At 46.8% G+C, this 23913-nt stretch overlaps 2 long non-coding RNA genes across 2 annotated transcripts in view; one reads left to right on the top strand and one right to left on the bottom strand.

The window, feature by feature from the left end:
- LOC134473063 (uncharacterized) overlaps positions 1-23622 on the bottom strand; it is a 181221-nt gene extending 157599 nt beyond the window's left edge. The window contains exon 1 of the long non-coding RNA XR_010043165.1: positions 22609-23622. This is a non-coding gene — a long non-coding RNA (uncharacterized LOC134473063). The remainder of the gene's footprint in view (positions 1-22608) is intronic.
- LOC134473064 (uncharacterized) lies at positions 253-19292 on the top strand. The gene is made up of 3 exons (XR_010043166.1): positions 253-432; positions 5307-5485; positions 18401-19292. It is a non-coding gene; the product is annotated as an uncharacterized LOC134473064 (long non-coding RNA).
- Positions 23623-23913: the final 291 nt, after the last annotated feature.

Genomic DNA, 23913 nt, shown 5'->3' with positions numbered 1-23913 from the left:
TAGCGCCCGTTCCTGCGGGAAAGGGAGCCCCGTGCCCACGCGCGCACTGCGGATGCACGGGGCTGCCCTGCGCAGCGCGGCCTCACGCCTGCGGGAGAGCGTCGCGCCTTCGCCCCGGTGCCCCCGCGCAGCCCGGGCGGCAGGATTTGAACCCGGGTCCCAGGGCTCGCCCGCAGCCGCGGCCGTCAGCTCTGCGCCCGCCTCCCCTTCCGCCGCGCTCCGCCCCTCCTCCCCGAGCTCAAATGCGCGACACCTGGAGCGGTCGCAGCCGCCCGCCCGGCGGCCTGGGCCTCATTACGGCCGGCCCTTATCGCGGCGTGCATCACATTATTTCATTTCAAAGAATCCACAGAGAAGCCGGTCCCCGGCCGACAACAGAAAGTAAAAACACAGCTGACTCCCATTAGGGCCCTCTCACAGGCTCCGCGTGAGGTAATGAAATATGGAAGCGGTGAGATATGTAATGCTTTATTAAGCGGTCTCAGCTACAACGGCGTGCATGCCAATTACGCCTGCAGGCTACCGCCCGCCCCCGGCCGGGACCACCCAGCGCGCGCCCGGCCCGCGCCCCGGACGGGCGGCAGAGAGGAGCGGCGGGCGGAGGGAGCGGCCGCGGGGAGCGGAGGGCGGAAGAGGCCGGGACGGGGCGGGCCGGGCCGGGCCGGGCCGGGGCGGGGCCAGGGCAGGGCCCGCGGTGGTGCCCTCCTGCGGGTCGTGCAAGTAGCGGGTCCACGCGGGGCCCTGGGAGGCCAGGCCTGGTGTGTGCGCCACAGCCACGGGCCCTGGGACTCTAAGAGTCCTCCGAGACAGCAAGGCGAGGGCCATAAATAAGGTTCAGAGGGGGAAAGAGGGGTGCCGGGAGGGGGAAGCCAGGCCTCCGACGTGCTGTGCTGGTTTCTCTTTTACCGAACTACCTCCTAGCCCCTGACTCCCATGATGCTGTCGAAAAGGCGCAGTTCCAGCATATGTGAAACGGCTTATTTTACAGACTCTCTAAGATAAAGACCCCTGTCTGCGCCACCAGCACCCCCGGCCCGCGAGCACATGTGCGAGTGTGTGTGTACCAATCCACACACACTTGCTAATCCTGGGGTTGCCCAAGGATCATGCATTCAGTGAACGTAAGACTGAGCTCTACCTGGCCAGGTGCTGAGAAAACCAACAACAATAACGAAAACACTCATGCCCCTTCCCCTGGAAGAGCTCAGCCTGGCAGAAATGATACCTAGACCAGTGACAAGGCTGCAAGGGAGGGCTGTGCCACACTCAGATCTCCCAAGGAGGTCGGAGTTCCTAGGCAGACCGGATGTCCGCACGGAGTCCTGTGGGATAAACAGGAGTCAACCTAGAGGCTCACAGAAAAACTGGGAGCCCTGAATGCCCAGGACACCTCCAAGGAACTGCTGACGGCTTCTCAGGCACACAGAACAGGACACATGTGAGCTGCAGCTGAGTGACAGGATTGCAGGGGAGGTTTTAAATTAAACTGTTGGATCAGTGGAAGTCAGGACTCATTTATCTCTCAATAGTTACTTTTCTTCTCATCCTACTCCCAGTAGGATTTCTCCAGGTCATTCATACTGTTCAAGTAAGAAGGTCCTGACCTCTGCTTCTACCACACTGGTGTCACTAACCCTACTTGATAGATGAGGGTTTGAAGTCACTTTTGTGTCACATAACAAAAATATCCTTCATCTATTGTGAGCTTAGCATGCAGCAGATGCTACAGTAAGCACTTTGTGTGTTTAATAGCTTATTTAATCCTCTAAAGAACCCTATGAGAAAGTTTCCTAAAACACTCTAAGGTCCTCCACTCTTCGTGTCTGGATGTCCTGACCTACAAGCCTTCTTCCCTTTTTACCTGGTGTATTATTTAAGCTTCCAACTAAATAACTTCAGACTGAGGAGCCCACACACAGTGGGTCACGTAGGATAAAGTTTGTGCTGTCTCATGGGATCCTTTGCCAAAGGCTTGAGGTCCACCGTGAGGGAGACAGCTATGCTCAGCAAGGTCATCCAAAAGCCCAGGTTCTGTTTTGTTGCTCTTCCCTCTGCTCATGGCCAAAATGTGTTCCTCCACACTCCACCTTTGGGAAATAATAGCAAACAACTTTATTTCCACTGACAGTTGGCATGGAAATTCAGCCCCACAACTCCCCCAGGTGCAAGGGATCATGGTGACTTTACTCTCTAGTTCCAACTCTATAGCCATGTGTTCTGCTAAATCTTTGTGTTTTATCAAAAAGAAAAAAAAAAAGGAACAACCAGGAAAACTCTGCTCCCCTGCTTATCTTTTGTAATCCAGTTTAAATGCTGTTTCCTCCATGAAGCCTTCCTGGCTACCTGCCCCCCAAAAATTAGTGGCCCACTGCTCCGTATTCCTACTGCCTCTTATAGTTGGCTGCTTTATGCTTTTCAGCAAATGGGCTGTCTGTCCAGCCAGCCTGTGAGCAGCTGTCTCCTCATCTGCAAATAGCAAGCACTATATATAACAAGCACTCATTGTGTGCCAGGCAACAGACAGCAAATTTTATGTAGAAACTCATTTACTCTCCCCCTGCCCTTGGGAGTTTTTTCCTTTGGCATAATGATGATATAGAGCTCATAGAATTGCTGTGAGGATAAAAAGAACTGGTATTCAGATGGGTATTGAGTATATGCTCAATTAATAGTCACTCATTGTGTGAGTATGGATTGATGACTATAAGAGAGTAAGGGTTAGTCCAACTATAGGCTATGTTCTGTACTCTGCACCATTCACAGCTAAACAGCAAACGTTAATCACATTCCAGGGTGTGTAGAGCCTCTGGGGTCAAAATCAAAGGGCTCTCAGTAAGGGGACATACAGAATACCATAGTCCTGGAAACCACTGTTGTTTATCCCTTTCCCCTTCTGTAAGAAGCTAACTCACCCAAACTCGCCAGAATCAAGGCTCAAACCAGTATGAGTGCAGTGATACATTGCCTCCTGAACTGTTGCTTAACAGTTATATGAAAACATATTTTCATACAGTGGGGGAAGTCACGCATCTGACAGTCACAGAAGACTATGGCTCAGGTGTGCAGGCTGTTTAAGATACTACTGCTACCTGGTGGTTGTAGGCAGTATTGCAGGCATAAGACACTGAAGGCAAAAAAGGATGCCAGCATCAATTTTGAAGGGTTTTAATATATTAGATATGCTCCAAACCTTCAAAAAGCATTCTGTTTCTTAGGAATAGACAACACCAGGCTGTTTTCATTGTCCTTGGCCACAGCACTTCTAGATCTGTTCTTATTTGCACTTTAGGTTCTGATTCAGACTTTATCACAAAAATTAGGAGGGGGGAAGTGACCCAGCATATTACATGCATGTGCAGCGTTACTTTAGTTCTGAGTGATAGGGACTACAGAGTTAACTGTTAATATAAGTTTGGATCCTAATTATTGCTTTAAATATCCGAGAAAAACATTTCATGTAAAAATAAAGCTATTGTGTATGTGGGAGATAGTATGTCAACCAATCCAGTTACTAACAGTAAAAACCATCCAGTCTCTAATATGCAGAATGGAAAAAAATGTTTGCCAGCGACTCTTTAGACAGAGTACTAATATATAGAATACATAAGTACTTAAAAAAATAAAAGACCCAATTAAAAATGAGTGATCAAAATGAATATTTTTTAAAAAAAGAAATACAAATGGCCAATAGGCACATGAGAAACTATTCAGCATCTTTAGCATCAGAGAAATGCAAATTAAAACAGATTCCATCTGATCCCAGTAAGAATGACTGTCCTCAAGAAATTTAATAATAATAGATGCTGGCAAAGCTGCAGGGGGAAAGGAACCTTCCTAAATTGTTGGTGGAAATATCAACTAATAAAACCTCTGTAGAAATCAATGTGAAGTTTCCTCAAAAAAACCTAAAAATAGAAATTTATTTTAATCCTACTATAATTATAGGTATATGCCCAAGGAATTAAAGACATCATATTATAGTAATACGTGTATGCTCATGTTTATAGTAACACAAGTCCTTGGAAGCAACCTATATGCCTATGCAGAGATAAAGATAAAGAAAATGTGGTGTGGGACTAGGGGTTTAGCTCAGGGCACAAGCACGAGGTCATGAGTTCACCCCTGATACCAGAAAAAGAAAAAGAAAAAGGAAATATGGTGCATATACACAATAGAGTACTATTCACCAGCAAAGAAGATGAACTTGAGTCATTTATAAGAAAATGGATGCACCTTGATGCCACACTGCTAAGCCAAATAAATCAGACACAGTTAAATGTTGCATGATTTCTCTTACATAAGAAACACAAAGTATAAATAATTTAAAGAGCAAAACAAAAGGTAGATAATAGAAAACAGAGAGACAGACTTTGTGGAGATGGGAAAGGGATCCAGGGATGGCAAAGTACAAAAGGGAGACTAAGGGAAAAGGGTGATGTATACATGTACCAATTCCCCACAATGAATTTACTTAATATGTATCACAAACATAAAAACACCTGGGCTTTCCAAATAGATCAGAGAATATTTTGCAGTGGATCTGTTTCACCAAGTCCTGTAATTGGTGCTAGATATGTACCTATCAAAGCCTTCAGGGAGATTTATAAAGGCTATGTAACTTCCAGATATATACAATACAATTAGTGGAAAAGAGAGAGAAGCTGTATGTTTATCCAAAGCCAAAGTACACATAAAACACCAGTATTCTTCACTATGTCTTGAGATTATGTTGTTGATTTAAATAAATAAATGAAGTTCACATATATGAGCTGCAAAAGTATTACAGTCTCCTGCAATTCCACAGAGTTCCAAAGGGATTCAACAGAGTATAGACGTCCCAGTGTCCATTCAGACATCCACTGTGACTTGCAAGAAATTAAGGAGCGATGGTAGGAACAACTGTGTGTTACTATCTTTCTTAAGTATGTGCCTTTTATGTGACAGTTCTCCCACCCCTCCAAAGTGTAATTGAATCAAAAAGTATCTTACAAGTAGTGGTGTCATAGTGCCAGGAAATGTCCATTGCTAGTTCACTAGGAAGAGGTAGATTTCATTATTTCATCAGCACCTGCGTTCTGACTTTCACGTTTCGCACTAAGTTCTCCCACCAAGATATAATAACAATACTGATAATATGGTCACATCTTCCGACTCTTCATATTTTCTTTTTTTACTTTCTATTTTTCCTTTTTGTCCATCTCATCCCCCTTTTCACTTTATCCTACTCCTGTCCTCCCTCTGCTTCCTGTTTCCCTGCCTCCCGCCCCTGGTTTCTTAGTGCTTAATGATGAATCCTTTCCTGGCAGGCAGCATTGCTCACTTCTCTGAGGACAGCCCTGGGAAGGAAGGAGATGAACATGGGGTGGCAATGGAAGTCACTTTGGCCTTTGTCGCCCTCTGGAGTCTGTTGTTCTGCCCAAACGTCCTGCCCCAGACAGATCCGTTGCACTTAAATGGAAAGTTGTGAACATGTTGGTGGGAAGAGGTGAGTTAATACCACACTCGGAGCCCCTAGAGCTGGGTTCAAATCCTGATTCTGCCATGTCGAGACCTGCCATGTAACGGTTGCTCAATGCGTACTTGCTGATTTTGATACCAAAGTGCAGGTTGTACAAGAAGTAGAGAAAGGAGTATTGAGGGTGATGGGATCTTGTAGTGAACCGTGTGTTCCACAACTGTGAAACTGGCCACAAATTCTTCCCCTTCCTTTCATCAAGAGGTAAATCTATTTCCTCACCCTAACTTAAATCTGGGATAAGTGATGTACTTTGCCTAGCCAATGAGTCATTAGCAAATGTGATGTTGCAAAGGATTAGAATAGACGCACACTAAAGCTTATCTCTTTGCTTTTGGAAGTCTGTGACTCCTCTTATTATGTGACAAGGATAACTTTCTGAGTAATGAGATACACATAACCCAGGTCCCCTTGTCACCCTAGCCATTAGTTAGACACTGGGCAGGAATGTAGAGGAAGCCATCACTGTCACTTGACCACAGATCCATAAGTGTTTTAGCTATTTTTGCTGCAAAACAAATTACCCCAAAACAGCTTACAACATTTCTTTCTTCTTACAGTTTCTGGGAATCCAGGGGCAGTTTACTTGCATGATTTTGGATCAGGGTATCTGCAGGTTGAAGACAAATTGGTTTTCTCAAACTGGATATAGTGCCAGGGGTCTGTAATCCCAGCTACTAAATAAGCAGAGGAAGAAAGATAGCAAGTTCAAGGCTAGCCATGGAAAGTTAGCAAGACTCCCAGCAAGGAAGAAAGGAGGGAAGGAAAAGAGGGAAGGAGGGTGAGGGAGAGAGAGAGAGAAAGAGAGAGAGAGAGAGAGAGAGAGAGAGAGAGAGAGAGAAGGGGAGGGGAGGGAAGGGAAGGGGAGAGTAGGGGAGGGGAGGGGAGGAAAGAAGAGGAAAAAAAAGAAAAGAAATATCTTGGTCATCTTAAGGCTAAAACAGGGCTGGGTGTCCCTTCTGCCAGCTCACTTTCCTCACTGTTGGCAGCCCGAGTTCCCCTCTGGCAGTTGACCAGGGCTGTGGTTTCTCCACATGTGGGTTTCACCACAGGACTGCTCACAGTGTAGTCACTTGCTTCCTCCAGAGCCACTAACCCAAATGAGAACAACAGCACATGGATGAGAGCACCTAACACATGAGGATCTGCCTTTTATAAGTCAGTCTCAGAAAGCATCACAGAGACTAACCATGACATAGTGTGGGCATCACTTCACGAGGATGTGAATACCTGTGGACAAAGGTTACAAGGGATCATCTCGGAGGCTGGCTGCCACATAAGTCCAGCTGAGATCAGCAGAAGAACGAAGGGTCTGAGCCCACCTACAGCTTTACAAATGTATTAGCACTCAATTTGGGGATGGTTGGTTAAGGGGCAATAGGCAGTGATGCAAATATCAAATACCCCAGCACTGCCTTCTCACTTACCACTGGTTAGTCTAATAGTCACTCTTCACACAGCAACGTGGGTTATGGCTGTATGGGATGAGTGGCTCTGCAGTCAAGAGTCCTTGACTTTCGATGCCACAACCCAAGAGAACCAAGAGTGGGCCAGGTCACTTCTGGAGCTGCTCCCCAAAAGGAATTCCCACCCCCACTCTATCCAATTCTCTTTCTCCTCTGGAACCATGTCTCCCTTTAAGGACAGGAAAGAGAAGTTTTTAAAAAAGACAAACATGGGGCTGGAGATTTAGCTCAGCGGCGTAAGCGCCTGCCTTGCAAGCAGGCAGTTGTGAGTTCGATCCCTGGTACCGATAAAAAGGAAAAAGACAAATAAATAAATAAAATAAAAAAGACAAACATGGAACCAAGGGCATCAGGCCTGAGAAGGTCAGGAAAAAACAGTTAATACTCACCACACTCTGTCTTCACTGTGGAGCTCTAAAATATGGCTGGGCTCAGCACACATGCAAGCCTGCTTCAGAGCTGAGAATTAGAACCCTACGGTCCCCAGCACTGTGCCTCCCCATTCTCTCATTAAACAGAGAAGCGGTCACACCACCAGCCTGCACCCCAGCCTGCAGCAGCAGTAAGATTAAACCCAACACTCTCGCTTGTTGCCCTGGGCTTGTTTCTTTGCAATATATAAAGAGCACATTGCAACCCTAGTGACACTTCTATTCAGAACAGAATCCATGTTTAAATATTGCCCATCTGGGACTCAGCGAACAGCCCAGGGCAACAAGAAAGAACAGGAAGGGGAGAGGTGAGCTCATTGCCTGATTACTTTGCACCAGCGGGCTACCCTTTTAGTTTAACACACACACACACACACACACACACACACACACACACACACACTGCTCCGCCAGCCCTTACAACCCAGCATCCTGCCACTTCCTATCACCAGACCTCACTGAGGCACCCACCCCAACATCCACAGTCACCCCCTATCTACAGTTCCATTTTCCAGGGTTTCAGCTATTTCAGAGCAACCCAGCTCCAAAAATGGGTAAATGATAAAATGCCATACATAAACTGTTTATAAATTTTAAACTGCATGTCATTCTAAGCAGTGTGATGAAATTATGCATTGTCCATTCCTGCCCCACCCTGGAAAAGAATCATCCCTTTTCCAGTGTATCCACACCATATGTATTACCCTCCCATTAGTTACTTACTAGCCACTGATGTTACCACACCCACTGTCACTACTATAGTGGTGCTTGTGTTCATTAGATGACAGTGGCCTCAAAGCACAACAGCAATGATGTTGGCAGGTGTGATATGTCAAAGAAACCATGAAATACCTCCTTTCAATGAAAAGGTAATTTTTTTCACTTAATAAAGAAATAAAAAGAACCTTATGGTTAAGTTGCTAAGGTAAGTGATATGATGAATCTTTTGTTCACAAAACTGTAAAGATAGGAAATTTGTGTATCATGCCTCAAACTGCAAAAGTAATGGATGCATTGTGTAGTAATGCTTAGTTAACACAGAAAAGGCATTAAATCTGTGTGTGTGTGTGTGTGTGTGTGTGTGTGTGTAGAAAAAAATATGGTATATGTGTGTGGAGGACCACCTGGAAAAATCTCCATGACAGAAGAGCAATTATGACCATTTTGATGGGTTTAATGCTGTCCTATCCACAGGCATCCCCAGGTCTTGGAATGTATCCACTGTAGGTTATAGGGGACAACTGTACTTCCCAGGAGGCACATATCAATCCAAACCAAGAGTCCTGGAATTTCAGAGCAGGAAGCAAACTTTTCCTCAGCTACAGTTTCTTTATGACATTCTGCCTCAACTCACACACTTCTGGGGACCAGGAACTCACCCCCTCCCGAGGTGGCTGGAAAAGTTTTGGAGACAGATCTGCCTGAGCTCAAATCAGAGCTCTGTGATGGACTGCTGTGTGACCTTTGATAAGGCATTTGCTAGTTGAATGCCTCCTCTGCAAAACAAGAACAATGGCTCCTGAATACAGTTATTCTGGTAATTAAGTAAATTTATAAATGTGTGCAGTTTTGAGAAAGTAACCAGCATACAATTTTTATTACACAAGCACAGGCTAAGAACTGCCTGGAACACAAGGATTCTATATGCTAGCATCCCCGTTTCCCACCTGAGCCCTCCACCCTACACAGCCTGGGTTGCTAGAGATTTAGGACCTTCCTGAGGTCTCTCCCCACACACAGGGAGTCAGAAACCACCCATCATCTGGGATGAATGAAGGCGCCCAGCAGTCGGGTACCGGACAGTAAGAAAAGGGGAGTGCTTAGAATGGCTTAGGCCTAGGAATATTTAAGGATGACAGGAGAGGAAGATAGAGAGGGTCAGAGACAGAAACTACAGAGCCAAGACACCAGGGCCCAGGTGTGTTGGTGAGGAAAATTTACTGTGAAGGCTAAATATCTATCACCTGCAACATCTTCCTTCCCGGCATGCAGGCTACTCTGTCCCTGGGGAGGGTGAAGTGTGAGGCGGACAGCAGTCAGGAACTCCCAGCTGGTGAAAGCAGAGGCACTGGCCATGTGCATGGAGAAGCCAGCGCTGGAGGACAAGGCAGCACTTTTCAGCCTTAGCATCATCCACCACAAAGCAAACAAACGTACAAGCAAATTGTGCAGAGTGTGAGAAGTTGCTAGGGAGCGAGGGACAGGAAATGAAAATTCATTACACCTTCTTACTGTCGGTCACCTGCAATATACAAACTGCACAAGAGCCTTTAATTGTGTGCTGCCTCTGCGACTCATTTCCATGCAATGAAACAGCTCAGAGGCCTGTACCCACTTGCTGGCTGGTCAGTTTGTCTCCCACGGCCCCTCCTCTCTGCACACTGCTTCCTCTGTGCAGTGCCTCCAGGACTAAGGGTAGGAGCCAGGTCACAGAACAATGCAGACCTGGAGGGGCCCAGGGAAGGAAGAGCAATCTCCCTCTCAGCTGGCTGCTGGCTCACTGGGAGGGGTAGAGGTGGCTGCGGGGCCTCTGACAGCAGGCAGCCCCTGCCCTGGAGCTGTTCCCAGGTTTCCGGAGCTTTCTGTCACCTTGATGTCCTCTCATTTTGTCCAGGAGTGGTAACAGTGTACTGAGATTTCGGCCCAATGACCTCATTTCATCCCTTGCAGCTTTTCCTAAACCCTGTCCACACCTTTCTAAATAGGCCCTTTAAAACATCCCATACGTAGAAAAGGCAAGTTCTTAGAAACACAAAGTAGATTAACAGTTACCAAGGGGGGCTAGAAGGGAAGAGGGAGTTACTGGGGTTTCTTTAGCTGGTGCCCTCTTGTGCTTGGCTTTGCTTTGCAGTACAGTATGGGGGTGGAACTCGGGGTCTACCACTGAGCTACATCCCCGCCTTTTGATTTTGAGACTGGGCCTCCCTCGGTAGTATCCTTGTACTTGTGATCCACCTGCCTCAGCCTCCCAGATAACTGGAGTCACAGCAGTAGTGTTTATCGCTACAAAGCTTTGCTTAGGGAAGATGAAAGAATGAATGGTGATAGTTTCATGACAGTATGAATATACTTAACACCACTGAACTGCATACTTAAAATTGGCTAAAGCCTGATGTGATGGCGCACGCCTATAATCCCAGCACTCAGGAGGTTGAGGCAGGAGGATTGTTGCAAGTTCAAGATCAGGGCTACAAAGTGAGCTCAAAACCACCATGCTGAACTGCATAGCAAGACCCTGTTTCAAAAAGACCAAAAAAAAGTGGCTAAAATGGTAAATTTTAAGTTTTACCACTACTATAAAAAAATTCCTTGCTATTAACCAACCCAAGCATGCCATGTGTTTCCTCTGGGACCTGTCTGCACTGCTTTCCCCAATAGAACCAAAGTTCCTAAACCCTCGGCCATCGAGATTTCAGGAGACCAACCCTTGGGGTTAGGCGGGCAGCTAGGCTTGTGTGGGTTTCCCCTTGCTGAAAGCCTACAGAGACTATTTTAACGGAGCTGCAGAAAAGCAAGCCACCTTGCTAGGCACCAAATGTTGAAATTCTAATTACCAAGGTGAGGATATGTGGAGATCAAGCCTTTGAGAAGCAACTGACGAGTAACTAGATCAGGTCACAAGGTAGGATCCTCACCCTGGGATCATAAAACAGAAAGAAACAAGAGCTCCTCCCTTACCCCAGGCTCCCTCACCTCCTCTCTCCCTCCCTCCCTCTTTCCCTTAGTGTCTCCTTCCCTCTCTCCCCACCCCCTTCGCTTCCCTTCCCCTCTTTTCCGGAGGAGGACACAGCAAAAAGGCAGCCATCTGCAAACTAGGAAGAGACCTAGTTTGAAGTAGAACCCAGCCATGCTGGCTGCCGGACCTCAGTCTTAGACTTCTAGTCTCCCTAACTGAGAAAACACATTTCTATACAGAACATAGCATTTCGTCATAGTGGCCAGAGCTAACTAAAACAACGAGAGAGTGTGTACTTCTGAGCCCACCATACACCTAGACATGGAGGTTACACAGGAGGTGACTGTTGACCTGGAGACCTCTGTAAGCCTGGTTCCAGACAGTGCCTCCTGAACTCTTGAGTGTTGTACATACTAGTTTTAGCTCCCGCCACAACTACAGCTCAAGAGCTAGATCCTTATTGTGAAAATGTCTGTGTGACCTGGGGCAAGTATGTCCACTCTCTGAGCCTCGGCTGTCCATTTTGTATACCAGAAGGGTTAAGTGGTACTTACACTTTTCCTCTGACCAGCAGTGTTTCTTCAAATACAACCTTACCAGAATTCTCACATTAAAGCAAAATAAAAATCCAAGGCTGGGTGAGAGGCACGGCTCCTTTTCCACACCCCTACCTTGATTCCCAGGTAGCTTCCCAGCTGAGCAGCCCTGTGTTCTATGAGGTACAGTCTGATGATCACCAGTCTCAGTGGTCCTCAAAAGCCCTCCAGGCTCTGGGAGCCTATGTGATGGTGACCGAGCCTAGCACAGGACGTCAGTGGAAACGTTTGTCAAACAAATGCCTGAGGACCTAGGAAGACACACAGCCTCCTGCCCTCTCCTGAGTAGCAAAACCAGGACTAGGGTAACTAAGTCCCTCCTGGTCCTGCAAAGAACACCCTGAGGATGAGGAACTGCTGCCGGCAGCTCCCTCGCTGGGGCAGCCTGTTACCTCTCAACACAAGCACAGGGGGCCAGCTGGCGCCAAGAACAATATTTTGTCAGTGAGTCTATTATGAAAATAGAGGAATAAAAGAAGCCACCTTCGATAAGTGATGTGCAAGCTTGCCTTCAATCTGCCACTGCCTGACAGGGGCTGAGACGGCCCTTCCAGGACAGGCGTGCAGCCAAGAGCTTTAAATAATCATTAAAATACACACGAGATTTATCACTGGGGACAGGAGGGCTTGGAGCTGCGAGGCAGCTGGTCCCCCAGCACCACCCCACCCCACGGCACTCACAGCCCAGCCACCTCTCTCCTTGGCTGTGGCACATGGAAGGTGAATATGGTCACTCCACTTGCTCTCACGTGACTCCTAGGCTGTGAGGGGAGAAAGGATCCAACTGTAAGTGGCCCATTTCCCTCCTGGCCAGGAGAGAGCGCATCATAGTCACGCCTCAAGCCTCCCACGTGTTTAGGGTACTGTTGCAGGCACTTTTCATTATTATCTCACTTAATACTCTGGACAACTCAAGGAGCCAGGTACTAGTATGACTGTGTCCATTTTAAGACCAGGGAAACTGAGGCACAGAGAAGTAAGTGACTTGTTCACTGAAAGGTAGTCAACTTCATGCACTTAGCCTGTAGAGTGTCCTTAACCGTGACTCTGCGATGCATCCAGAGGAGGGGAGGGCAGGGTGACTCCCCTGCCTCCACTCCAGGAGTCCCACCCACCTCCCTCCTCTGGGGCCTCTGGAAGTCTTTTAATAATTCTTTTTTCTATCATTGTTTTGCATTTAAAAAATTTTATTAGTACCTTTTAGATATATATAATGATCATATTCATCATAGGGAATTCATACCTGTAGACAATGTATCTTGCTTCTTTTTTTTCCCAATCTCCTCCCCTAGACCTTTTGGCGAAAATCAAGTATAGCTTCTGGAATTCTTACAAATAATTCCAAGATTAAAGCAAAATAAAAATCCAGATCATGGGTTTGTGTATAAACTTAGGCAAGTTACTTCCCCTCCCAGGGCCTCAGCGTCCTCTTCTGACAGATGACTGTGAAAATCTTTCTTTCTTTCTTTCTTTCTTTCTTTCTTTCTTTCTTTTTTTTTTTTTTTACACAGGGTCTCACTGTGTAGTTCAGGGTGGCCTTGAATACACTATGTATCCCAGGCCAGCCTCAAACTCATGATGATCTCCTGCCTCAGCCTCCCAAGCTCTGGATTATAGGCATGCACCACCACTGCTGGCTCGAAATCCTATCTTACCTCGCAAGGATTGCAAAAAAAGTAAAGAAGGAAATTTGTTAGAAAGACTTTAGAAATCGCAGAGTGCTGGGGCTGTGGAGGGAACTGTTATTGACTCCCCAAATACCAATGAACTTCTTGCTACATGCACAAGTACAAGGTCCTGTAATACCAGCTTCAAATCCTGTACCACACAATCCATGATGGGCTGCAGATTGTAGGTCTGAGTATTTCAAAGCTGTGGTCAAAGACCTGATGCTGGCACCAATCCATTCTTACCAATCCACCTCTGGGTACCACATCTTCTTGGTATCATTTTTTATTTATAGGCCACTTTCTACCACCAGATCCAGAGACACTGAAGTACACAGGAACATAGTATTCCTAATAATTCCCTGTATCCATGAAGCTGACTGCATAGTAGTAGTCACTAAGAACCATACTGAGCTGGCCAATCACTTAACTTCTTCACAGTAACTCTAAGAGACAGGCCCAAGTTTTCCTCCTTTTATAGAAGTTAGTTCTAAAGCTCAGAGATGTTACATGCATTATCAAGTTGACAAAATTAGATAATCACAGGATCGTGACTCATCTGTTGGCCAGATGAATACCTAGTCACTACTCCTTAACCTGTGCTGTCTGCCTCCCTTCTGTATCCCAGCACTAGCTCTGTGGAAGGAAAAGCACCATGAGAGAATGGATGGATACTAGAGTGAACAGACACATGAATACTAGAGTGAACAGACACAGGGATGCCAAAGTGAAAGAATGAACAGATAGGAGAATGAACAGAGGGGTAGACAGTTCCCTACCAGCCCCAGGATGCCTGAAGACCCCTGTTCTCCCTCAGGCCCTTCAAGACAGTCACCCAACACCTACTTCACAGCCTGGAAAGAGTCACAGAACTCAGATCACCCATGTCTCAGTCCCTTCAGGCTGCTATAACAAAATGCCTCAGGCTGGGTAATTTACAAACAACAGAAGCATACTGCTACAATTCTGGTGTCTGAGAACTCCCAAGATCAAGGCACCAACAGACTTGAAGTCTGGTGCATCTCACTCTCTGCTTTAAAGATGGTGCTTTATTGCTGTGTCCTCACATGTCCCAGACTCAAAAGCTCCCTGGAGCTTCCTTTATAAGGTTGCTAAACCCAGTTAAAAGGCCCTGTCACCTCCCAAAAGCCCACCTCTCAGTGTCATCATCTTGGGCATTAGGTTTCAATGCAGGAATGAAGGGAGAAATTCATACACAATCAGACGACAGCAATGTGGGACTCAGGAGAAGGCACCCAACCCAAAAGTGATGAGATGGAGCAGGGTGAGCATGAAAGGGAGGTGTCCCCCACAGAAGCCTGCATGTGAGCACAGGCCAGGAGGCAGGAGAACAAGCTGAGCCACAATGAGGAGACTGAGAACTGCACTGTGTCACTGGAGCAGAGATGTGACGGCACAAGAAGAGAGGCTAGAGAGGCCCCAAATCCACGAGCCACTGCCCAGATGTAGCCTCAGAGCCAGTTTGCAGCTCCAGAAAGACATAGAGGCAGGTGGCAGACCCATGGTTGTCGATGCATAGACTGCAGTGGGAGTCATTAAAGGACCCGAGGTGGAGAGATGCACCAAGGCTGGGATGAAAGTGTGATGCCATCTCCCAAGCACTGCTGTGCCAGGCTTCTGCACTCCCAGCCAGAGGGGCCTTTACACCAGAGATCTGAAGAGATTCAGTCAGGGTGGAGGGCATCTGGCTGGACCCCAAAGCCTGGGGCCTCACATGCATATGTAGCACATGCAAATGGCCTTGGAACTGTGGCCCAGGCTACCGACTATTGGTCAACAGGGTGACTTGTGACATGCCCCTCAGCCCTTGCTCTTCACACACGGTACCTAACCAGTCAGCTACTGAGGAGCTACATGCCCTCTGCCACACCCAGAAGGGGTCCCCTTCGCTCCCTCACAGCCACATCTCTGTCTCTCCAGATGCCTTGGTCCCAGGAATTCTTCCAAGAAACACCATTCATCTTCCCTACTGATTACAACAGAGTCGCCCAAAGCAGAGGCAAAAGGCCTGGGGAAGCCCCAAGAGAGGTCTAGTTAAATTCTTCCCTCAGTTACCCTGGGGATCTCTATCACTCTACCCCAAGAACCCCTCCTGGTCTCTCACGGCCTCTTTCCCCAAACCCCAGGCCATTCCAGGTGTGGCCTAAGACACCTAGCTTTCAACATCAAGGGCCTCTCAGTGTTCCCTGCAGGTGCTGCCTCTGCCTTCTCTTCTTGTTCATATCTCTGGGGCTAGCTCAGCTAACAGCTTCCAGGAAATAGTCTCCGAAGAATCCATGAAGTCTTCAGAACAGTCCAGAGCATCCCTGAAGTCATCAGAATACACCAACTTGGGGGGGGGGCTCATAGTCCATCAGCAATGCAGCCTTACCTCAGCACTTCTGTGCTAGAGCCAGGGACAGCATGGGGAGGAAAGCAGGAGCCTTGCCCTTAAAAAACCAACAGTAGAGGGTCCAGTGTGCAGATGGGAATGAACAAAAGCCATGACCCGGGACACAAGTAACCTCTAGGGATCCAGGGGCCCCTGGATACAGGAGTGAGAGCTAGTCAGGCCCTAATGTGAATCTCTTTTCTGGATCTTTCTGGCTGTGTAACTTTAGGCACATTACTTCTCAGGGCTTCTATTTCTCTCCTAGGAAATTCTCAGGGCTTCTACTTCTGTTAAATAAGAGAGTGATGGAAACTGCTTAGTTTATCGTATCTAACAAAAATAGCTGCAATTAATATTACCCTGAAAGAGAAAGTGATAGGAAAACACAGGAGCAGATGAAATGTTCCTAGTGCTCACGAGAAGTTGGCAGTGAGTGAAGGAAGGCCTCCTAGAGGAGGCAGCATCAGAGCATGCCTTGAAAAACAAATGTCTCTTCTTGAAGAGATAATCTCAGGTAGGAACTTTCTGAACAGAACCCCAGTAACACAAGAAATAATATCAAGAACGAACAAAGCAATTTATATTAAGTTAAAATTCTTTTGCACAGCAAAGGAAACAACCAATAAAACTACAACTCACAGAATGATTTTTAAAAATTGCCTGCTGCTCCTCAGAGAGAGGACTAATACCTAAAATATACAAAGATCTCAAAAAGTTAGACTGCCCCCCAAAAACATCCAATCAAAAACAAGCAACTGAAATCAATAAACGTGTCTCAGAAAATAAATACGAATGGCCAACAAATACTTAAAGAAGTGTTCAGCATGATTGATTAGAGAAATGCAAAGTAAAACCACACTGAGATTCCATCTCACTCCAGAAAGAATGGCATTGTCAAGAAATCAAACAATAACAAATGCTGGAAAGGCTGCAGGGGAGGAGGAACCCTTCCGCATTGTTGGTAGGAATGTAGACTAGTACAATCACATAGAAATTCATATGGAAATTCCATTTGACCCACCTATTCTTGTTATTATGGTTGGGGTCTAACTGCTCCCCTAAACCCTCACGTGGTCCTAGGTGGAGCTTTTCAGGGGTGTCTGGATCTCGAGTGTGTGATGCTTGGATTAAGGATGCGATGCTGGGATCGATTACTGGTGTGACACCAGGATTAAGGTGGCCCACCCTGGGTGAGTATCCTGAATTCAATACAAGAGACAGAGAAAAAGCTGCTGTTGTCACCTCTGCTTCACTTCTGCACTGCTTTGTGGCCTTCTGCCGCCATGAACGCTGTCTCCTCTGTGACGCTGCTCTGTCATCCATCCTGCCTTCAGGCCAACCAACTACAAACTGAAACCTCTACACACAGTGATCTATAATAAAGCTTTCCTCTTTTAACGTTAGCTGTTAGGTATGTTGTCTCAGCAATGAGAAAAGTAACTAAGACAACCCTTCTAAGTATCTTCCTAAAAGAGTTGACGATATCATGTTACAGAGATACAAGCCTATGCATGCTTATAGCAGCACAATTCATAACAGCTCAGTTTTGGGAAGTAAAGTATATCTAATCAACAAATAAATGGAAGAAGAAAATGTGATATTATTACACATGAAGTACTACTTAGCCATAAAGAAGGATAAATTTGAGTTATTACTAAGAAATGAATACATCTTGAGACCATACCATTAAGTGAAATAGATCAGACACACAAGCATAAACATCACATGGTTTCTCCTATATGAGAATCTCAAAGTATAACTATTTTAAAGAGCAAAATGAAAGACAGGTAATAGGAAACATGGAGAATGATCTTTTACAAATGAGAAGGGGACCTAGAGATAGGTGGGGAGAAGGGGAAGAGGAAGTAAAAAGAATTAAAATATGTTATATACATGTACCAACCCCATTAATACATGTAATCATGTATTTCAAGTGTATACTAATGAAAATGTGAAAAGAGGGAGAGAAAAAAAGAAAGAAAAGAAAAGAAAGGAAAGAAAGAAAGAAAGAAAGAAAGAAAGAAAGAAAGAAAGAAAAAGAAAAAAAGAACGAACAGGATTCAGCATGCGAGGCCATGCAGATAGAGCGCCCAGCACGTACTAAGGCATGCTGGTGAAAGCACTTGCTAGTGTAGCTGAAACACAGGGGTGGGTTGTGTTAGGTCAGTTCCTGAGGTTTCATTGATCACCTTGCTAAATGTGCCGTGGCGGCAGCTCTCTTCCCTCAGTTTCGCCATCTGTAGAATGAGGCTGCTGGTGTCAATAACCCCAGGCCCCAGCCTCCAGGACATCATTCTGTGGTGCCCAGACTCCCAGGCCCCTAAATGCTTCCACATGTCAACCCTGACCTCACTCCTTATCTCTGCCCACACAACGTGGCCAGGCAGCCCTGCTTCCAGGCCTGGACATCCTCCCTACAGTCCTGGAGCATACAGCTGTCTTAGGGCCACCAGACCTGTGACCGGACAGAAACGACACGCAGGGTGCTGGGTCCTAGGGAAACATCAGCCCTTTCCCACCCTCCTCTCTTCCCTCCCAGGCCTCAGCAGCGCCTGAGGACGGCATGGATTTATTTGGGGTCTGCGGGATGTGGGGAATGTTATTCTCAGGGAACTCTGCGTCCTGGTCTCCCTGCTTATTCTGGCCCCTTTCCACAGATGCTGCAGGCCTTATCAGCCAAGGAAGTCTGCCTCCTGCTCTCCAATACCCAGGGCTCCAGCTCCAAGGAGGTTTCGGGTTTCAGAGAAATGAACTAAGCAGTCTCTTCAACTCCTGGAGAAGAGGACAGAGTGGGACTGAGGGTTTGGGCTGTGTCACTGCCCTGGTGCCCCTGACCCTCTTACACTCACAGATGGCAATCATTTGCTTTTTCAAACCAGAATATGAGAATTCTTGAATCTTGAGATCTGAAAATTCAGGGATCTTCAATTCTGGATAAATTCTTAGGCTACCAGAACCTTAAAAGTTATTGAACCTTAAACTTATAGAAGCATACAATTCTAAAATCTCCAAACTAGACCACTGTGTCCAAGGAAGAGACTGGATCCATCTCCACACTGTATGCTTTTAGGTAAGTTATTTAACCTCCCTGTGCATCATTTTCTTATCTGAAAAATGAGGCAATAATAATATCTACTTCCTAGTGCTGCTGTGTGCATTGCTTGAGTTACTTGTGGAAAGCATTTTCAGTAGTGCCTAGCAGGGACTTTTGTTCAATAGCCACAAAGGATTGAATTCCACCAACAACTTGAATGAGCTTGGACAAGGATTAAGAGCTTCATATGAGATGGTAGCCCCAGCCAACACAGAGTTCAGGTTGGTAACCCCTGAGCGGAAAACTCAGTCACACAATGTCTGGACTTAGAGAACAGTTTGTGGGCTAATAAATGGCTATTATTTGTAGCCCCTAAATCTGTAGACATTTGTTACATGTCAATAAAACACCTCCCAGACAACATGGCAGACCATCATCTCTATAACATTCTATTGGTTAAAGCAGTCACAGGGCCATACCAAATTCAGCCTGGGGACTTCACAAGGCCACAAATACCCGGAGGCATGGCTCACCATGGAACATCTCTGTATACAAACAGTCACAAGCACAATCAGTTTCCTGAGGCCTAGATCCCAAATGGACCAAGCACAGACCTTTGTGTCTGGCCACCAAGTTTCTAAAAGGCAAAATGTACTATCATGGTAGGAAGCTTGTATTGCTGGACACTGTATCTGACAGCTAACCTGATCCTTTCTTACTAAACTTCTCACCTTTTTATACCGGTTCAAATCAAGCAGTGTCTCCCTCATTGAGAGTGAGGGAAACAACTTTTAAAAGGCAAGAGAATTTCCCAGATTTCACAGCAAGCCAAATGCTATGGCTCGAGGCCAGTGCCTGAATCCCAGACTAGGACCAACTCCATTCTGCTCTTAGTTTTATACTCTGTGAACGAAAGTTTTCTGCTCTGTCCCCAAAGACAACACATTCATTTTTGCCTTGCACATCCCACCTCCACCAGTCCCTCTCTCCTCTGGATCCTGATTACATGGAGAACCTGGACTCTTCACTGGATACTGATTTATAAACTGCCAAGAAAATTCTTAGAGCTGGTTGACATTTTGGAATGAGTAAGTTCTGTAGGTATGCACCTGGTTCATTTCTCTCTTCCAAGTTTGTTAAGGACATATTTATTTTTGTGTTGCTCCCCAGAATGCCATTTCAGTAGCAGTCCTTCAAGGAATTGTAAGTGCATGAATGAGTCTATAAGTGGATGAATGAATGACTGAATGCATGCACACATGATGAATGGCTGAACTACTGGGTGGAGAAGGATGGATGGATAGATGAAGAGATGGAAAGCTAGAAAAAATAAGAGAAGAGTGGACATAATGATGAGGGGTGGGTGGATGATAAGCTGGCAAGTGAAAAGACAAATGATGGAGAGCTAGACAGGCATGTGATTAATAGATGATGGCAGAATAGATGGATACAGGGATGGAAGGTTAGGTGGATAAAAGGAGGGTGGAAGAGTGTTAGATGGATGAGTAGTGAATACATAGATGTGATTGATTTACTGTCTTGAAAACTCCAGAATGGAATAAAGAAAACAAATTTCCTCTGTGGCTGTACAGGACAGAGTTGGGATCACTAAATCAAAGCTACAGGAAAGTACATTTCACCCATCTGTAAGGGAATAGCTCAAGTCGCTGAAGATTTGCAAAGAGCTTATCCATCCACACATCAGGGGTTATGGCAAAAGAGAATCTAGATTCTGATTGAAAAGCTGAGCTACAATGACTTTTTCTTTCAGACTCAGAAACTAGGATTCTACAGGTATCAGGTGTGAACTCACCTACATCCAGGTTTGGAGATTCTTTATCCTGCTATGTCTCCTGGAACTAAAGACAGATTTACTGAAAAGTGAGTTAACACTGTGACAATTACTAGATGCACTTGTGACAACAACCCATGAGGTAAAATGGCTTCTTACTCCACATCTGATTGCTTTCCCAACTTTGTTTTACTATCTTATAAGCAAGAATGCTAAAACTCCAGAATCTTAGGCAGTGACCAACCCTATGTAAACTTGAACAAATTATACCCTCTCTGATCTTCAATGACATCATGCATAAAGGAAATAACAAAGCTTTCTTTATAAAGTTGTTGGAAGAATTCAAAGAATTTTATAACATGCCTCAGGCAGAGTACGTTGAAAGCTCTCAAAAAATGATAATGGAAAGGTATATATTGCTTTTAGTAGTGCTGTCAGTAATCAGAAACACATATTTGTATGCATATTCATGAGAAGTATTACTATAATATACCAGAGTGTGTATATATATATATATATGTATATATCATAACATTTATTATAAATTGATAAATCTAGGACCATAGATTTATAGGTACTTGAAATAACTGCTTATTTTTGAAACTGACCATCTCAGAAGTTTGAAACCATACAGTTACCAAGCCTTAGAGCCACTGGTTGTTCAGGTTGGCTACTCTTACATAGGCAGGAAATCTAAGGTCCTGAGTCCAACCAGCCCAACCTAGGGGCAGATGCCTCTTTCTGAAGCTCTTTACCCCACATCTCCTGGCTACAATACCCGCTGAGGCCACCTCAATGGACCCAGCTGGCCTGCTTGGCCCCAAGATCTTATTCTCAGACAACCCAGAATCCCAGGAATTTGTGGCCACAGCCAGTAAGGGCCTCTGATTGGGCCTGAGGGATGATGAAATATGGAAGTTCCCAGAGTTGGGCCTGGTGGGGAAGGCCACATTTTCTGTGTCATGTTCTATTGCACGCCAATCAATTACAGTGCGCCCTATATAAACACATCATGAGGGCTTTGACAGGGGGCCGGGGTGAAGTTGGGTGTCAGGGTAAAACAGGGGATAATAAAATCACTGGAGATTTATTTCTCTAAATTGGAAACTTCATGCTTACACCTGACTAAATCATCAGGCTGAAATTGGAGCCGACTCCCACGGAAAACACGTGTAACCTTATCCCATCTTTGTTTAATGGCAACCCATCAAGCTGCTGATGGATTCTGCAGATGCAGCCAGCGTCCCCTATGGCTCCTGGAGTCCTGGGAGTCTCAGTCAGACCTGTCTTCACCGTGCCCACCCTGCCCCTCCATTGCTACTTCAGGACTGGCCAAATAAGCCTCTCCTGCAGGTGGATGTCCACGCAGGTCCTGTCCTCATGACTCCCTTTGTGCCTATCTCAGGTCTTCCTCTTCCACAAAACCATTCTCTGTATGAAGGGGAGAAATGCTGAATAATTCTGTGATAAAACTCCTCTGGGAAAAACTACTTGACTACTTCTTTTTAGCTTGTCTCAGAACTTCTATGAGGATTTGATAAGCTGATGGGTTCAAGTGCTTTATAATTTATAAATCAGTGGTATATATTAAGATACGATTTTTCACTTGAGCTATGCAACACTGTGTGTCAGTCCCAGAGACAGTATGATCTCACACACCTTGTGTGAAGTTATCTTAATCAGAAGTGAACAGCCAGGGTTGGGAGGGAGAATCTGGAGGGAATTTAATCAGCACTATCTGCGTGCTGGGCCCTATGTTAATAGGGTACAACCAATATTTCATGTCATTTTTACTTCCCAGACAAGTAGGGGATCAGAGAGTTTATGTAGCTTGCCTTGAATCACACAGCAAGGATAGTAACCAGGAGGATGTCAGTCTACATTTGTCTGACCCTAAAGTTCATTAAAACATTTGACAAGAGCTCTTGTGGGGCAGAGGGAGAAAAGGTGGGTATTGTGCAGTCTCAGTGTGGGCCCTGGCCCCCTCCCAGGCCCTCCTTGCAGGTCCATAAATTCGTCTAAGACACAAACACACTCACCGGGTGCACACCGCAGGTGGTCAGTGACTGGGAGGCTGCAGGCTGGGGCTCCTTCCTCAAAAGAGGGCTCCGTGCTCGGCCTCCACCCTGGCCCTTTGGGTGGGATGAGGCGGAGAAAGGCCAGGAGGAGCCAGGGAAAGGCCAGGAGGAGCCCCGCGTGTCATTTTCGGCAGCAGTCAGCAGAGTCTTGCAAAGTGCAAGATGGCTTTTTTAGCCCAGCATAAGGATCTAGTTAAAAACCAATAAATCAGCAGTGAAATGTGCATAGCAGCCTTCTCCGTAAAATCAACATGGCTTGTGCCTCTGCAGGGAGCCTTCTGACTGCCGGCTGGAGCTCGGGGCTCGGGCAGAACGCCTTTCCACAGGGGTCTCTAGAGAGAGACGTTGCCTCTGCTCCTCGAGAAGCGGCCACCGGAGCCCTGCCGAGGAGGTGCCTAAGCTGGAGAGCTCAGCTTTCCGGATACAGAGGCCGCGAAAAGAGCGCACTAGGCCCAGACAGCTATCGGCCTCCTGTACCTCTCCACTCCGCCCTTCGCAGAAAATCAAATTAGGAGATCAACCGGGTGGGGCGAATGAGAAGAGATCGCCCTGGGCGTTCCCCCAGCACCCAATGCAGACAGCCGTCTGCAGAGGGGGCACGGGGCGGGGACCCCACTGACCCCCGAGGCGTGGGCGTTGGGGTGCCCGGCTGGCCCCCGGCGAGAGCGCGCAGCTAGGAACCCCGCTCGCCCCCAGGTCAGTATTTAATATCTGTAAAACTGCCACGCGGGCAGCCAAGGTAAACAGCGTCCCCGGCAGTTCAAAGGTGAGAGGGTTTAAACGTTTCCCCTCGGCCTGAAAGGAATCCGCGCCTGGCCTGCCGCGGCGCCCCGGGGAGGACCGGCCCCCCGCGCAGCCCGCCGCATCTGCGCTCTCGGAGGCTGCGTCTCCCACGCAAATACTCAAGTTTTCTCATTAAAACTTATGACTGTGTCAACAGCGCAGCCCGGTCCCTAATCTGGAAAAGCCATTTCAGCGCCGCGCCCCGCCCCGCCCCGCCTCCCGGGCCTGGCTCGCCGCAGGTCCCCGTGCGCCTTCAGGCGCCGCCCCCGGGGAGCTGCGCGGACCTCGCGTGGCGCGGCGGACCCGGGATCGGGGCGGGGTCCCGGCAGCGCCGTTCCGGGCTCGGACCCAGGAGAGCATGCAGGGACGCTTTGGCGAGCGGGGTGGGGCTCAGCTCCAGGCCACCCTGCGCTCGGCCCGGAATGCGTTGCTGTCAGCTCCTGGCCAATTCCTCAGCAAAGCCCTCACGCCCACTTGGCAGCC

Source organism: Cavia porcellus, unplaced genomic scaffold (assembly GCF_034190915.1).
Source record: "Cavia porcellus strain 051 isolate PalLab524CR breed Dunkin Hartley unplaced genomic scaffold, mCavPor4.1 scaffold_25, whole genome shotgun sequence".
Classification (NCBI taxonomy): domain Eukaryota; kingdom Metazoa; phylum Chordata; class Mammalia; order Rodentia; family Caviidae; genus Cavia; species Cavia porcellus.
The sequence above is the reverse complement of the archived record's forward strand: the minus strand, read 5'-3'. Positions and strand labels throughout refer to the sequence as shown.